The following is a 16,159-nucleotide window of genomic DNA, read 5'->3' on the forward strand; positions in this document are numbered from 1 at the left end:
ACTTTTTTTTTCCTTCCAAGGATTTCTAAGGCTCTTTTCAATTCCCTTTTCTGGAATACTGAGAGACTCTAACACTTGCTGTAACACCTCCTGGAGCAAGTCCCAGAAGTGTGAGCCTATAGTTTTTCTAAATTTAAAGTTTAAAAAGCTCATGAAATTGTCAACCCACACAAAGGAGAAACCAACAGCAAAATCCCCCATGGTCATGAAGATACCCCCGAAAGGAAGCAGGGGAGAGAGAGAGTCCAGGTCACCATCTGTATGGAGAGGCAATCAGAGTCCCTGTGGCTGATTCTGTAGTCACTAGGAAAGGGAAGCCCCACCCACACACTGCTTACCTAAGCTCGAGGAGCACAGCTTAGACCACAGCTAAGGCTAGGGCTCAACTGTGACTAACCACTGTGCCAAGATCTGTCTCTAGACCCTAAGCACTAAATTAAAACTTGAGGATATTTCAGCACAACTTAGATGCCTTATGCATCCATAGCATCGTCTATCTGCTCCTCACCCCTACCCTAAGGTAATGCTTAGATAGCCAGGAACAACATTTATAATCCTCTCCAATCACATGAGCATGTAGCTTTTCTGTCATCCTTAGGACCACACCAGACTACAATGTCCATGTGGGCACATAACTTGCCAGCTTGTTCCTCACTGTGTCCTCAGTGTGTGGCATTAATTGGTACTCTTTAATATCTGCAAAATAAATGATTATTTCTAAGCTAATAGTTCCTGCTTGTTAAGACTCAGCAAACACATTAATTTATAAGTTCATTGACTATCTATTAAGTGCCTTGCCTATTGTGAGTGCTGAGCTAGACATTTTGGGGGAACCAGGAGAGAATTCCCACCAGATCCTGCTCCCAAAGAAATTACATTAGACAACATCTATGAGGACTTAACTGTGCCAAAACTTATCATCCTGCTCTTCCTACCCCTCCCACCCCCACCCCCCATTCTGTTCCTTTTCCTGCTTTCCCCATTTGAGGACACGACCTGGAGGCAACTACTCACTTGGTCACCTAAAACAGCAGTCATCATCATCATCATTACAGATGGCATTTATTGAGTATTTATTATGTGCCAGGCTAGCAATGCTATGAATTTTGTACAATTTTTGCCCTATTTTACAGAAATGTGTATATTACAGATCCATGCCTTTCTTTCCACCTGCCTACATCTAACCGGTCTTGAGGTCAGCTGCACATCATAAATGTCTTTCCCTTCCACCTTGGTCAGCGCTTCCATGAAGCACCAAAGCTTAATCTTTATTCTTGTTGGAACTATTTAGAGTCTCCTTCTAAATGGTCTTCTGGCTGACTGACAATCCCTCGACCTCAAACCACCCAAAACGGAAATGGCAGACCCACCCCTCTTACCCTGCATGTCTGACCATGTCCTCCACCTCCATTCAGACCCTCTCTTTGCTCCTCGGTGCAGGTGAGCCTTCGAGATCAGGGACGGCTGTCCAGAGAGGGATGGCCATCGCTATGCTAGCCGCTCAAGCTCCCTGGAAAAATTCTCCCAGCCCTGTCTCTTACAGACCACCCTGAACTTCAAAATAATCCTGCAGCACCTCCTCCAGGAGCTTCCCTGACCCCCAAGGCTTCCTCCTGTGCCCCTCTTTGATGTTCATTTAGCACTTCCAACAGATTGTGGCCCCTACTTAATGGCCCTTGACTCTGAGACCCCAGGGTGGGCCAAGTCTGGAGGCTGCTTCCTCTGCACCTGGCACTTCACCTAGAAAGGTGGAGAGGCCTTCTCCTTTAGTGCAACTCCCTCCTCCCTTGCCTTGTGGCTTTATTTCCCACTGAACAATGCTTTACAAAAATGTTAGAGTAATACAGCGCACTCTTTTTCTCTCATAGCTTTAAAAGCATTAATGTTTCAAGAAATAATTGAGTAGTTTCTTCCTATCAAAAGAGAATGCTCTCATTTTTTCCAATGAAAAAACTGAGGCTTTGAGAGATTGAGTGACTTGCCCAAGGTCAGACAACTAATGAGGGACAGAGCTGAGATCCAAACCCTGGTGACACAGTTCCCAACATAGCAGTTTTCTCACCTACCCCTGCCCCTGCCCAGGGCCCTCTATTAAAAAACAAACAAAAGAAGAATGTATATGTATATATCCATATCCATATCCATGTATATACATGCATTTATACTTACACAAATATATAATATTAACACATGTACACATATACGAATATGAATGTAACCCAATGATTAAAGAAAAGGGTGGGGACTCTGAAAACTTCAGAAGGGGAAGAGATTCCCCCCAAGAGGGGGCCGGGTAGGGCGCGCAGCAGAACAGCAGACAGCTGGTGTTTGGGTGGTAGTAAATCACCCTGAAATGAGCCTCTTCCTTGGACTCAATGAGGCCCCCACAACAAAGGGAGGCCCAGCTTGCAGCCGGACAGCCTGCCCGCCAGCCCCAGACGCGCATAACAGCTTCATTCAGGAGCCCCACGTCCACACAAAGGCCCCGAAATCAATCCGACATCCCGCCACCCTGGACAATGCCTTGAATCTTCCCAGAATCGAAGGCTCAAACGAGGGGACAGCATTCAGGGGAGATCAAACCGCCGGCCTGCCCCTGAAAGCAAGCACGAAAGAAGAGTTTTTCAGAGGAGGCTGGGGAGGAGACGGTGCGCAGTGACTGTGCTGGCTCCCACCCACCCGGGCACAGGCGCCCAGCCACCTTTGGGACCCCGGGCGTGACACTCGCCAGCCAGGGCCACTGCGCTGCTTGGCCTCAGGCTTTGTGCAGCCCTGGCCCGTGTGAACCTCCTCCGCCCACTTTTCCCAGTGGCTCGGGGCGCAGGCCGCGCACACACATGCAAATACCCTGCCCGAGGCGGGGGCTTAGGGTGTTGACAGTGGCAGCCCCCACGCCAGGCCAGGCAGCCCCTGTTCCCAGGCAGGGCCCCTGGAGGTGCTCATCTGCCCCATTCTGCTGCCTAATCCGGTTATCAGCTGCAGAGCGGGTTGTCTGCTAGAGCTGGGGAAAGTCCTGCAGGGAAGGCGGGCAGGCTGCCGCTCCAGCAGATGAGCCCGGATTGTACCCCCGCGAGGGTCATTGTTAAGGCTCCTAGGTCTCTCCCAGTCCCGGAGACTAAGGTGGAGATCACGGTGCCAGAAAGCCAGCGCTACGCTGGGCCACAGTCTCCCCTGGATGGCCGAATTCAACCTGCACCTAGGGAATAAGGTGCCCCAGCAATGGCCGAGTGAAATCTTGCTACGGGTAGCAGAGTACATTTGACAGATCTGTGGGGATGCATGCACTGGAGTGACCAAGGCGTGGCCCATTATATGGGCTGTGGCCAGAATCTCTCTCGAAACTCCAGGTAAAGCTGCCTTAAATTTGACTTTCTAGGTGGCCACCATGAAGGTTAAATAAACTTTGATTGAAAACAAAGGGCATATGCTGGAAGCCATTCATCTGGTCCCTAAATCTCCCTCTGCCCTCCTGCCTTGGCTTTTCCGTGTCAGCACAGGCAGTGGACAGGGTCTGCAGGACAAGGCGTGGTTATGTGGGCAGCTGCCCTGGAGAGAGCTGAATCAAACTGAGAAGGCACAGGAAACTGTGCAAGAAGCTCTCAGTAGAAGCTGGAACTGGGTTAACTTGAGCCAGTCTTCCCTCAACCCCTTATTTTAGCCACAGATACCTCTATTTTTCTCTCACTAAATTACTGGCCAAACTTCTTCCTGGAATTGATACATGAACAGACAGCCATTTACCACGTTATATAAGAAATCCTGCCCACCTTCCACGGCCCCTCTCAGACTATCCTCTCAGAGCTAGAACCCTGGACAATATGGTACGAGGTGGGATAACTGGAGGAGGGGGCTGAACCTTCAAGATGCAAAAAGGGTACTTTCTGCTTTAGATTTACTTCATTCTCAACGGCTTCCACTGGCCAACAATAGTAAATTGAATCCAATTTCTCTCTTGGAAGGGTCAGTTGTGGGGTTTTTTTGTTGTTTTTTTTTTTTTTTTTTTTTTACCCTTCCCCTTTCCATTTTCTGCTTTTGTAGCTCACCTCCTCCAATCTACTTCCCTACAGGAGCTGAAATTAAACAAGCTCCCCATATGCCATGCCTCACTTGTTGTCTGTTCCCCTCACCGCCATCTGGCCTATTTGCTCAGCCAAAAAGAGAAAGAGAGGGAGAGAAAGAGCAAAACGGGGCGGGTGGGGGGGGGAGAGGGGAGGAAAGCAGGGAAGCAGGGGGAGGGCAGGGAGGAGGGGGCAAGAAGAAGGAAAATGAGGAAGGGTAAGGAAGGGAGAGAGAGAAAGAGGGAAAGAGGGAGAGGGGGAGAGAGGGAGAGAGAGAGAAGGAAGGAGGGAGAGCCAGACACAATGAGGAGGCTGGGGTGATGATGCAGCCTCTCCCATCTGCTCCTTGGCCGGAGGCCCGGATGGAGCAGTAATGGAGAGCAACAGAACCAGTGATAATTAACCCAAACACAGACCTGTTTATTTAACCTGCTCAGATAGATCAACTCTGAGGCTGCACTCTAGCAGAGGGCGCCGGGACACACTTAGGGAGATACCCTGGAGGCTGCTAAGGACACAGAGGCAAGTTGGCCCTCCCCACAGATATCCTGGGGCTCAGTGTGTGCTTGGTGAGCAGGAAAGAAGAGGAGAAAGGAGTTGCTGAAAGAAGTCACTAACACCCACTCAAATCTTCTGGTGAGGGATTCTTTTGTCATCTTGCCCTTTCCCATGCCCATTATCCTATTTCATGGCAATAGCTGCTTCTGGATGACCAAATGTTGCCAAGGAAAGCTAGCCAATGAGATACACTTGTCTCCTGCAGCTTCTTGCCCCAGTATTCCCTCTGGACCACTCCCCATCTTGGCATAAGGACCAGGGGGGCAGGAGAAAGAAAACAAGCTAACTAGAGGACACAGAAGACCTCAGGCTAAGATAGTCAGTAACCAAGGACAAAAGCCAATGGCACTGATTAAGCATAGGGTGAAAGTAGTCTGAGGTGCAAGGCCTACATCAGCCACTTTTGCTGCATCACTGGGTCTGCATGCCTCCTTCTCCCTCAGCTTCAATTTATCTACTTAATGGGGGCAGCCAAGCTGACCTCCCAAGACGTTCCAATCTTCAAAAATTAAAATGGAAAAGTTCATTGTGATCAGTCCATACTTTCTTCCCCAAGTTAGGGAGGAGACTACAGCCTTGAGCAAGACCACCAAGGATTATGATCTGTTTGAAATGGGCAATGTGCATGGCCTAGAGAGGGGTGCTACACCATCGACATCTCCACCCTTGCAGGCCCCAGAAATAAAGAACAAGAACATCTCCAGGGCTGAATAGCAGCAGATAGGAGTCGTCAGTCTGGGAGCCAGACCCAAGAAGCCTGGGCTGAGCACTGAGAGTTGGTGAGAGAGAGAGAGAGAGAGAGTGCACTAGCTGGTTTGAAAACAGGAAGCGTCAGGGGTAGCCGAGGAGCTGGCAGGCACCGGATTCCAAGTGGCTTCACGCTCCTCAGTGGAAGAAATGCAGAGATAATTTGAACATGGCTATTTTCAAGCTCCACAGCTGAGCTCCTTGCTCTCCCACCCCACACCTCCCACCCAGCCCTGCAATTTGGCAAACCCTGTCTGCTGGCTGCTCTTATACCCAATATGTTGGGTTGCCTTAGCAACTAAGGCAATTATCTCCTTGGAGCAGTTAAAACAATGACCGTCATAAATAATAACAATAAGAAGGATGATGGTAAAAAATAGATCTTAGGCTTCCAGGATCATAGGTTGACGGAGGAAAAGGAAAAGAGGTCCTGATCTGTCAGGCAGTAAGAGCTAGTCTCTTATGGACCTAGTCTTATTTTATTTATCTAGAGAAAGAGATAGAAAATACTTAGCTTTTTTTTTTTTTTTTTTACTGCCCCAGCCCACACCCTCAGGCAATCTCAGGGATGTTTCCTATTTGTTGTTTGTTTATCCTGTATATCCTCCTATCAGCCAGACCCAGGAAGAGCACTGAACACTAACTGTTTAATACTCATCTCCTCTAGGGACCAAGAACTCCTTACAGGCAGGCACTGAGTCTGTCATCTTGGTGTACTTAGCACTTAGCTTAAGACCTGGCACAGAACAGGTACTCAAAAATATTCACTGGTTGAATAAAAATATTATATTACATTGAATGAATGCCCAATTTTTGCCATACTGTTTTTTTTTCTTTTAAAAAAACCCTCTAGGCCAGATAATTTTGAAGTCATTCCAATCTCTAACATTCTATGATCTTAGAATCTACTAGCGTGTACTCCAAGATACAATAGGGCTCCACATTTATAAGAATAAAGACAAATCAAGATGTAATTTCCAATTTATCCTAGTACGGGTTTCATTCACCTATAGAACCATCCAATAAAGTTTTGTGAATGTAGAATGTCACTTGAGATAAAACACTAAACTTAAAATGATTAAAAATGAGGATTAAACTGATAATGGATCATACAACTTTAGCTCACTCTATCCCAAACACTCCTCAAACTCCATCCCAGGAATGATGCTCCACCAATTAATGAAACATCAATTAATGTGCAGGATTTGTAACTCTAAACAAAGACAATCTATCCTTTTCCAGTGCCCACAGGAGACATAGTGAAAAACAGGATCACAGAGTTGACTTGGATCATTTCAACTCTACCCTTCCCTTTATGTTCCACTTTCTTTTGAAGTATTGGAAATTTAATACTTGACACTTTCAAAGTACATTCACATTATATGCAGTCTCTATATTAATTCTTGAGGTAAGCTGGGCAGGAATCATTATTTCCATTCCAAACATGAGGAAATGAAGTAATTGATCACAAGTGTTGATCACCAGGTTTCTTGCTGTTTCCTTTCCTGCTGTAATGGCCACACTGTAAAAAATGTATAACGTGGCCATTAGTGTAAAGGTGAAATGTACAACCTTTATTTGTGTGTGTGTGTGTGTTTGTGTGTGCGCGGTGATTCAAAGTTTTTGGGGGTTTTGTGTTTGTTTTTTTTTATCTGCTGTTTACACACACACACACACACACACATATATATATATATACACATGCATACACACACACACATTTTTTCAGATTCTATTCCATTATAGGTTATTACAAGATATTGAATATAGTTCCCTGTGCTATACAGAAGGTCCTTGTTGTTTATCTACTTTTTGTATAGTACTGTGTATATGTTAATCCCAAACTCCTAACTTATCTCTCCCCCACCCCTCCCTGCTATCGCCTTTGGTAACCATAAGTTTGTTTTCTATGTCTGAATCTCTTGCTGTTTTGTGAATAAGTATCATTGTATCATTTTTTTAGATTCCACATGTAAAGTGATACCATATATTTGCCTTTCTCTGTCTGACTTGCTTCACTCAGTATGATAATATCTAGGTCCATCCATGTTACTGCAAATGACATTATTTCATTTTTTTAAAAAATTTTATTTATTTATTTATTTTTGGCTGCATTGGGTCTTCGTTTCTGTGTGAGGGCTTTCTCTGGTTGCCACAAGCATGGGCCACTCTTCATCATGGTGCATGGGCCTCCCACTGTCGTGGCCTCTCTTGTTGCGGAGCACAAGCTCCAGACACGCAGGCTCAGTAGTTGTGGTTCACAGGCCTAGTTGTTCTGCGGCATGTGGGATCTTCCCAGACCAGGGCTCGAACCCATGTCCCCTGCATTGGCAGGCAGATTCTCAACCACTGTGCCACCAGGGAAGCCCCCTCATTCTTTTCTATGGCTGAGTAATATTCCATTGTGTGTGTGTGTGTGTGTGTGTGTGTGTGTGTGTGTGTGTGTGTGTGTACCATATCTTCTTTATCCAGTCACCTATTGATGAACATTTATGTTGCTTCCATGTCTTGGCTATTGTAAATAGTGCTGCTATGAGCACTGGGGTGCATGTATCTTTTTGAATTAGAGTTTTCTCTTTTTTCTCTGTATATATGCCTGGGAGTGGGATTGCAGATCCGATGGTAACTCTATTTTTATTTTTTTTAAAGGAACCTCCATACTATTCTCCATAGTGGCTGTACCAATTTACATTCCACCCAACAGTGTAGAAGGGTTCCTTTTTCTTCACACCTTCTCCAGCATTTATTATTTGTAGACTTTTTAATGATGGTCATTCTGACTGGTGTACCATGAAACCTCATTGTAGTTTTGATGTACACCTTTCTAAGCTGACAGCAGAACATTAAGCACATGCCTATTCTCACTTCAAAATGCCAAAAGGAGTTGATGTCACTCTACCGTTGAACCCTTGGAGCCCTATCATCACAACCCCCACTCTGGAATAATAATCAAAACTTCAACACCTCTAGACTCAAGGCCAGCAAAACCTATAAATGCTTAACCTTGGCAAGCTTTTGGGACGGTTCCTGACAGGGATTGGGAAGACAAGTTCCTGGGAACTGTGACAACTCTCAGTAAGTAGGTATACTTCATCCTCTGGTATTCCAAAGCAACTCCAGGCAGACGTCCTATTTTTCTGACCAAAGTCTGTTCTTCAGACTCTATTCTTCTGATCATCATGGAAGGTCACCGGGCATCTCCCCACTCCCCATGTTGTGCACCTGCAACTCCATGAGAGTCAAGTCGTTGCCCAGAAACCAGAATTGCTCCTACCTGGGCTTCAGACACCTGCCAAGAGTGTGCACTTACTGGACTATAACCTAATATTCTAATTTTGTAAATTTAATGAGCACACTGCCAACCTCTTCTGTAACCTTTACGCATTCGATTAAATAACAAAACCAAATTATCTTTTTCAGAGTACTTCAAATGTGAAGGACCTGAATCCAAAATCAGATATCACTGACAATGAAAAACAGAGTTTCTAGAACCTCTGATGAATGAAAATATTTAGTTAGACTCTTTCACAACTATACAAATATCTTATTATTAAAACATATCTTAAAAATGTTATGACTACAACAGTTCTACAAATTATAGCAAATCTGATTAAACAAAAGCAATTATTTTCATTTCCAAGTGTAAAGGATTGTGCTTGGGGGTATAGTAACAGATCAAGGAGGGAAAGGCAAGGTAAGGTTGTTTTTTGATGTTTTGTTAATCCAAGTTATTATCACTACTATAATAAGGTGTGGTAGGCAGAATAATGAATGGACCCCCAAAGACGTCCCATGTCCTAATCTCCAGAACCTGTATGTTATGTTACATGGCAAAGGGCAATTAACATTGCAGATATAATTAAGGTTGTTAATCAGCTGACCTTAAAATAGGGAGAGCGTCTTGGATTAACTAGGTAGGCTCAACATATTCTCAAAAAGCTCCTTAAAAGTGAAAGAGGAAGGTACTATCAGAGAGATATGGGTGTGAAAAAGACTCCAACTGACATTGTTGGCTTTGAAGATAGATGAATGGAGCCATTAGCCAAGGAATGCCAACAGCTTCTAGAAGCTGGGAAAGAAAACATCCTCCCCTAGAGCCTTCAGAAGGAATGTAGTTCTGCCAACACCTTGATTTTAGCCCAGGGAGACCTGTTTCAGACTTCTGATCTCCAGAACTCTAAGGTAATAAATTTGTTTTGTTTTGGGAGGCTAAATTTGTGGTAATTTGTTATAGCAGCAATGGGAAACTAATACAGAAGTTGTGACTCTGTGTCTATGTTTGTGTATGTGTTTGTATGTGTGCACATGCTCCTATGTATGTTCTCCTTACAAACACAAATATTTTTTAATGTGAAAATTTGTCCTCCTATGGTTTCAGGAAAATAAAATCTAGTGAAATGTAAATGACGTCACAATTTTCTCTTAGGACTATGAAGCTTCAGAAGCATTTTAATGTTGATAAAGATCTCTGGCAGCATAGACACTAGACAGCATTGCAGAGTGAATGAAAAGAAATCAACACAGCACATATGACTACAGAGTGAATGTCACTCTCCAAACAAGGGCAACTAAATCATTAAGTGGCACTGGAGACCCCAGTAACTGAGCCTTCTGCAGAGGGACACAGCTAGTGTGGGGCACCTCAGTCCCCAGTTTCAATAGCAGTTAGCATGGCAAGTCCGAAGGGACTCCAGGTGCCAGTCTGTCAAAGGAATAAGAGAAAGGGCAAAAGCATGTGAACACGCGGGGCTGTGTGTGCTTCTGGATATACAGATGCCCAACGACTAACAGTCCTGAAAAAAGAGGATTCAAAAAGCGGTGGACAACGGGGATGACACTGACTCTATCAAAATAGCCATGGCAGGTAATTAATTCACTTGTCAGTGGTACTCAGCAAAAACTGTAATCCCTCTCCCTCCCTGACATCAGTTTGGCCCATGCTGATGCAATTCAAACCAGCTGAAAGTTATCACATCGGAGTCTCGGGCTGGAAAGGACCTCGTGGTCATCTAACAATACCACACTTCCGAGGCACAGAATTCCTGCTACAAAACACCTCCAGAAACTGGAAACTCACTGATTTCAATGGCAACACATTCTGTCCTTGGAAATTCCCAGCTTTAAGTCTGGGATCATGCAGTCCATGCACTCATCCTACAGACAGAAGTTGGGAACAGAGAAGTGACTTTTCTAAGGTTACATACTCAGGGAAGACCAAGTCTGACCCAGATAAACTCAACACAGGATTCCAGCAAGCCAGGCCTGCTGAACAGTACTCACCAAACAATTTGCCAGACTTGCAACCAAATTTGCCCCTCCTTCCCAACCTGAACTGCCATCTGAGCTCCTAGAGCTCAATATCCACTCATTAATTCATTAACCATTCATTCGTTTATAAAGGTTTAAGTGTCTATTATGTGTCAGGCCCTGTGCTGGACATTGGAGATATAATTAAGGAGACAACTGGAGAGGGAGGGCAACCACATGTGTAGAAGGAAGAGAGGGAGTACAGAGAACAGAGTGGCCAAGTTTGCCAAGGGCACAGAGGAGGTCAGAGAAGGCTTTATAAGATAGTTCCAGATAAATCTCTCAGTCACGCTAGTCCTATCATTTCCAGCAATGTCACCCCTTCAAAGAACTGCAAACCAAGCAATCTCTAGGAGAAACAGAATCATGATGGCAGTGAATCAATCAACAAATTCCTGGTCAGCACTTGTGGGTCTGCAACTTGTTCTAAAAGCACTGTGGGTTATGAGAAGAATATGAGTCAATTTATAAAAGAGTTGTCACTATTGAGTCATGTTCCTGAATTTCAACATTTTCTCTTCCAACTAATTATACTCTTCATTTTCCACAAAGGAAGAACATTCTCCAAAGGAAACTACAGAATGCTTGGGGAGGGGCACTGCTGACTTCAGCTCCCCACTATGACAGATAACTCTGATGTCCATATTCAACCTATAATCTCTCTTGACTTGAACTCACAATCAGTCTTCCACAGGTTAATCTTTAAGCACATTTCAACTAAATCCTTTGCCCCTATACCAAATCCCCTTTCTCTGGATGCTCTTATCCAACAAATACTGAGAAATTTAGCTGTGATGATCTAACTTCACAATATTTAATTAATGAACACCTCTACAAAGATCTCTACGTGGACTTACAGGTAACCTCATCTCCGCTTACTTATTGTACAGCAAAATTCCTTACACACAGGAATGGCATATAACAATTTTACACTCTCCAGAAGTTAATCATATAGGGTCAGTTAATACTTATTGAGTACTTACAACGTACCAGGTGCTATGCTAAGTGCTGCGGGGAATGCTAATAAATTAAATCCTTTAACCCCAAAAGAGATTTCCTAATCTAAATGGGAGAAAGCAACATAAAAAGTAAACAAACAAATAAAATTTAAAGAGTTCAAAAGAAGAAATGTGACAATGGGGACACATTTTGCCACTAAATAATGGACATTGGCAATAGGTATGCTAGGAGTTTGGAAAAGGAATGTGCGTGCTGAGGAATCAGGAAGGAGGGGACTTTTCATGGCAAGGTGACTACTGGCCACATGAGGGAGAGAGAGGAAGGCATACAACTCAGAAAGTGGTGAGAGACAAGCCTTTAAATAGAAGTTTAGGTGAAACTGGAAGCCTCTTTGAATGCCATACTAAGTTATTTCACTGTCTTTTTATGTCTTGTAAGAGCAATGGCATTTATAAGGGCCTAGGTCAATCCATATACACTCCCAAAGTACATAAAAGAGCTCAAATAGCAGCCGGCTAGCAGGATGTACACTCAGTCTTTGGGAAGGCCCAGGAAAGAAGCTAAAACTAGCACAGAGTAGGGAGTTAATTAACAGTTCACAAATACATCCAGATGCATGAAAGGGTGAAGAAACTCTCTCTAGCATAAGTATCACATCTTACCCTTATATCACATTTACAGTTTACAAATTTTTATACTGTTGGTGTCTGATCTTTTTTTTTTTTTTTTTTTGAAGATATTGGGGGTAGGAGTTTATTAATTTGTTTCTTATTTATTTTTGCTGTGTTGGGTCTTCATTTCTGTGCGAGGGCTTTCTCTAGTTGTGGCAAGCGGGGGCCACTCTTCATCACGGTAAGTGGGCCTCTCACTCTCGCGGCCTCTCTTGTTGCGGAGCACAGGCTCCAGACGCGCAGGCTCAGTAGTTGTGGTTCACGGGCCTAGTTGCTCCGCGGCATGCGGGATCCTCCCAGACCAGGGCTCGAACACGTGTCCCCTGCATTAGCAGGCAGATTCTCAACCACTGAGCCACCAGGGAAGCCCTTGATCTTGTTCTTTAATATCCTTCTAGAAATGATCTCATCCTGTGTTCTGGAAAGCCCTCTGGAGTAGGCCTCAAGAGGTCCTCTGATTTTCAGTCTCTGCTCTTGACCCCATTTGCAGCAATCTGGGATTTGTGGTTCCATCCTCACTCACTCCTTCCCCCAGCTCCATGGAGGCCTTGAACTGCGGTGGGAGTAAGGGAACTCCGACCCAGCTAATCTGCGGTGTATGCCCTCAGGGCTTCTCAGCCACACATCTGTGGATTCGCAAATCATTCACAGACTGATCAATTTCCTCATCTACACATGAAGTTGGCACAGAGGTCACAGAGGATGGAAGTGGAGACTCCTTACTCTCCAGTGGACAGGGGGCAGGGGTTGTCTCAGCGATTCCATCCAAAAGCCGATTAATCTTCAAAATTTCCTGAGGACAGCTTGTAATTCAAAGGCCACAGTCCTGTTGATGGGGCAATGAAAGAGGGTTTTGTTTTCCACAAAAAGGGAAATTGAGGTTTTTGTGGTAAAAGGGAAGGATGTAGAATCAGCCACGTAATGGTTCATTCACAGCCTGACCCCTCCCTAAACCCACAGAGATATTGGAACTGAGACTCCTCTCTGTCATGAGTCACGCAGACTTGCATGGGCCTGGTGGAATTAGGAAAGAAAACACCAGTCAGCCCAGTGTGTACAAGCATTTGGGGACAAAGATGTGATTCAATGACGGAGAGATATAGGCCCTTGACTTTAATGTGGAGAGACAGCCAGAAGACAGGGCTGTCTGGGTCTTACAGAGCCGACAGGTCCTCTCAGAGGCCAGAGTGGCTATCACTTTTGGGGCTTGTTATTTGAGCCCATCACAGCTGACTTTTCCACTGACATCCCCAACTTCCATATTAATTATTTACTTACCAGAGACTCAGCTTGGCTATGTCAGATGGAAATAGGAGGGGTGATGCTGTAGCTCATATGGGCAGGCGTTGAAACAGTAAGAGAGGACACCTTTCAGACCACATGCCCACCTCCAGCAGAGAGGTAAGCTACTTGCTAGTCTTAAAGGGCTCTACAATCCCTACACCTTTTATTCCTTATCTACATCTGGAAACAGAAATGGAGGGACGTACCAATCCCAGGACCTCCCCCCTGGGAGTTGTTTTTTGATTAAATATTTTCTTGGCCTAATATCAGAATCCTGAGGGGAAATGTATTCTCTGATTCTGGTTTGTCAGGGTTTGAAATCATAGGTGAAAGGGTGCTGAGCTGCTGGGAGGGCCTGCGCAGGAGGGGGCTCAGCCATCACTGTGAGCTCTGTTTGCTGGGAGAAGGACAGGTGTTAAGTTACATGCCTGGGGAATGTGAGCGCCAGGAAGGGACCTGGTGGGTGCCAGCCAAAGCAGCGAGGTCAATACCTCCTTCTGTACCCGTTCTTCCTGGAGACCAAAACAACAAACCAGCCCTTGGCTTCAGGTTCCTAAAAAGACCTGAAGTGTTCTTGTTTACTGTTCTAAGAGGCTGCACAGCACTTCTTTTTAAAGTAATTTATTTCACTGAATTAAAGACCTCAGAAAGGCAGCAGTACATGCAGTGAGGGCTAAGCAGGACATGTTTACAGAGTACTTTATCCTTAGCAGTAAGGGTCTAAATAAATGCAACATCCAATATGGTTGCTCCTGTCAAAGGTACAAGGGTGAGAAATAGCACTCCATGCATTTTGACAAACATCTTTACTTATTTATCTGTCCTGACACAGGCTTTGGGTTTCCTCCTTCACTGGATGCCTGCTCAGCACACCAAGTTCCTATGGGGAGAAGTCTGTGATTGTACATGCAGAAGGCAGCAGGGGCTATAAGGCGGGCAGCCCCTGCAGTCAAGTTGCAGCATGTTAAAGAAAATAGAATCTCACAGTCCTGCTCATCTTCAAGGAGCAGTAAGGTAAATTCCAAGAAGATCATATTTAGATATGAATTTCAACCAATTCAATTCTCATAATGAGGATATGTGATCATCTACTTGAGTGGCAATTAGGTTTCCTAGGTCAGTTCTGAATCTAAATCCTCCATGCGTGTCCAGCACATATGCACACTCACACAGCACATCATTCATCAAGTAGGTCTAGACAGTCCCAGCACAAAACCTGAGAATGCAAACCTCACAAATACACACGTGCACACACACCCCAGCCACTGGTATTTAGTGATAAAGAAAACATGTCAAAACGGGATCGGATATGGCATAAGGAAGAGGAATAGTCCAGCCAGACGTTATGGAAATTCCAACTCTTATTAGGGCAAGAAATCAGAATGACAATGATGATTCTATAAGAATCAATGAGTCTAAACAGACATAGAAGATTTTATTTCCTATTGGTGACACATTGACCAGGTAAGTAGTATTATCCCCATTTGACAGATGAGAAAAATGAGGTTGGGAGGCCATGTGTTTACAAAGTGGCAGAAACAGGAATTAGACCGAGGTCTGCCTGATTACACTCAGTTTCAACCTTTTCTCCAGTCTGTAGAGAATATAAGAATTTGTGTGTGCCTGGGGGGCGGGGTGTGCATGCGTGCCTGCACACACATGCGTGAGAGAGAGTTTCTCTATCTTCTACAATCAGTGTAACTCCATTCAACCCGGGGTCTTGGTCTAGTAGAGTAAAATATAAAACCAATATGCCCAGGATTTTAATTCTCAGGTTAAAGTTATTCTAAGGTTGGTTAGATGGAGATAAAGCCAGAGCCAGAACCCAGGTCTCTTGGCTCCTAATTCAGGGCTCTTTAAGCCACTGGACAAGGACCTTCCCCACAAGGATGTGACAATCTCAAAAACTTCTCTGTGGACCCTATTTTCTGTCAGGAAGATATCACTTAAACAAGTGGTTCCTTTCTCTCCTGTGCCCATGTAGAAAAAGCAGGGCTTTGACAGAGCCTAGCAAGCTGGGTTGGCCTTAGTGACTTTCTTGACCAATAGAATGTAGCAGAAGTGACATTTGTTAATTTTGAGACTAGTATATAAGAACTCTTGAAGCTCCCACTCAATTCTCTTGGAAGGATATCAAGGAAGAATCCAATGATACTGAGCCTGACATGCTGTGTAGAAACTCACGTCAGCCATGTTGAGAGGTTGTGTGGAGACAGCAGCACCCAGACAGCCCCAGCTGCTCCAGGCATCTCAGCCTAAGCACCAGACATCCCCAGCAGACACGACACAGAGAAGAGAGAGACCCAGCCAACAGCTAGAGCTAGTCACAAGTCTGGCAAACTCATGCTGTCCCAGCCATTCCAGATGAGTTCCAGACCATTGAAGAGTGGAAATAAGCCATCCAACACTATGCTCATCCACAACATGGAGACCATAATAAAATGGCTGTAGTTTTAATGCCACTAAGTTTCAGGGTGGTTTGTTATGCAGCAGTTAGACAATGAGAACAACTTCTGTCTACTGCATAAAGGGCTCCCAGCATGATCCAACCGTCCAAAACTCCTGGGACTATCT

At 44.7% G+C, this 16,159-nt stretch overlaps 1 protein-coding gene and 1 long non-coding RNA gene across 4 annotated transcripts in view; both read right to left on the reverse strand.

The window, feature by feature from the left end:
• Window positions 1-16,159, reverse strand: part of SETBP1 (SET binding protein 1) — a 382,636-nt gene that overhangs the window by 318,364 nt on the left and 48,113 nt on the right. The window lies entirely within an intron of this gene.
• On the reverse strand, window positions 11,971-13,970 carry LOC136792624 (uncharacterized). The gene is made up of 2 exons (XR_010836685.1): window positions 13,580-13,970; window positions 11,971-13,127 (listed from the first exon to the last, which is right to left on the reverse strand). It is a non-coding gene; the product is annotated as an uncharacterized lncRNA (long non-coding RNA).

The sequence above is a fragment of the Kogia breviceps genome, chromosome 15, assembly GCF_026419965.1.
Source record: "Kogia breviceps isolate mKogBre1 chromosome 15, mKogBre1 haplotype 1, whole genome shotgun sequence".
NCBI classification, from domain to species: Eukaryota; Metazoa; Chordata; class Mammalia; order Artiodactyla; family Physeteridae; genus Kogia; species Kogia breviceps.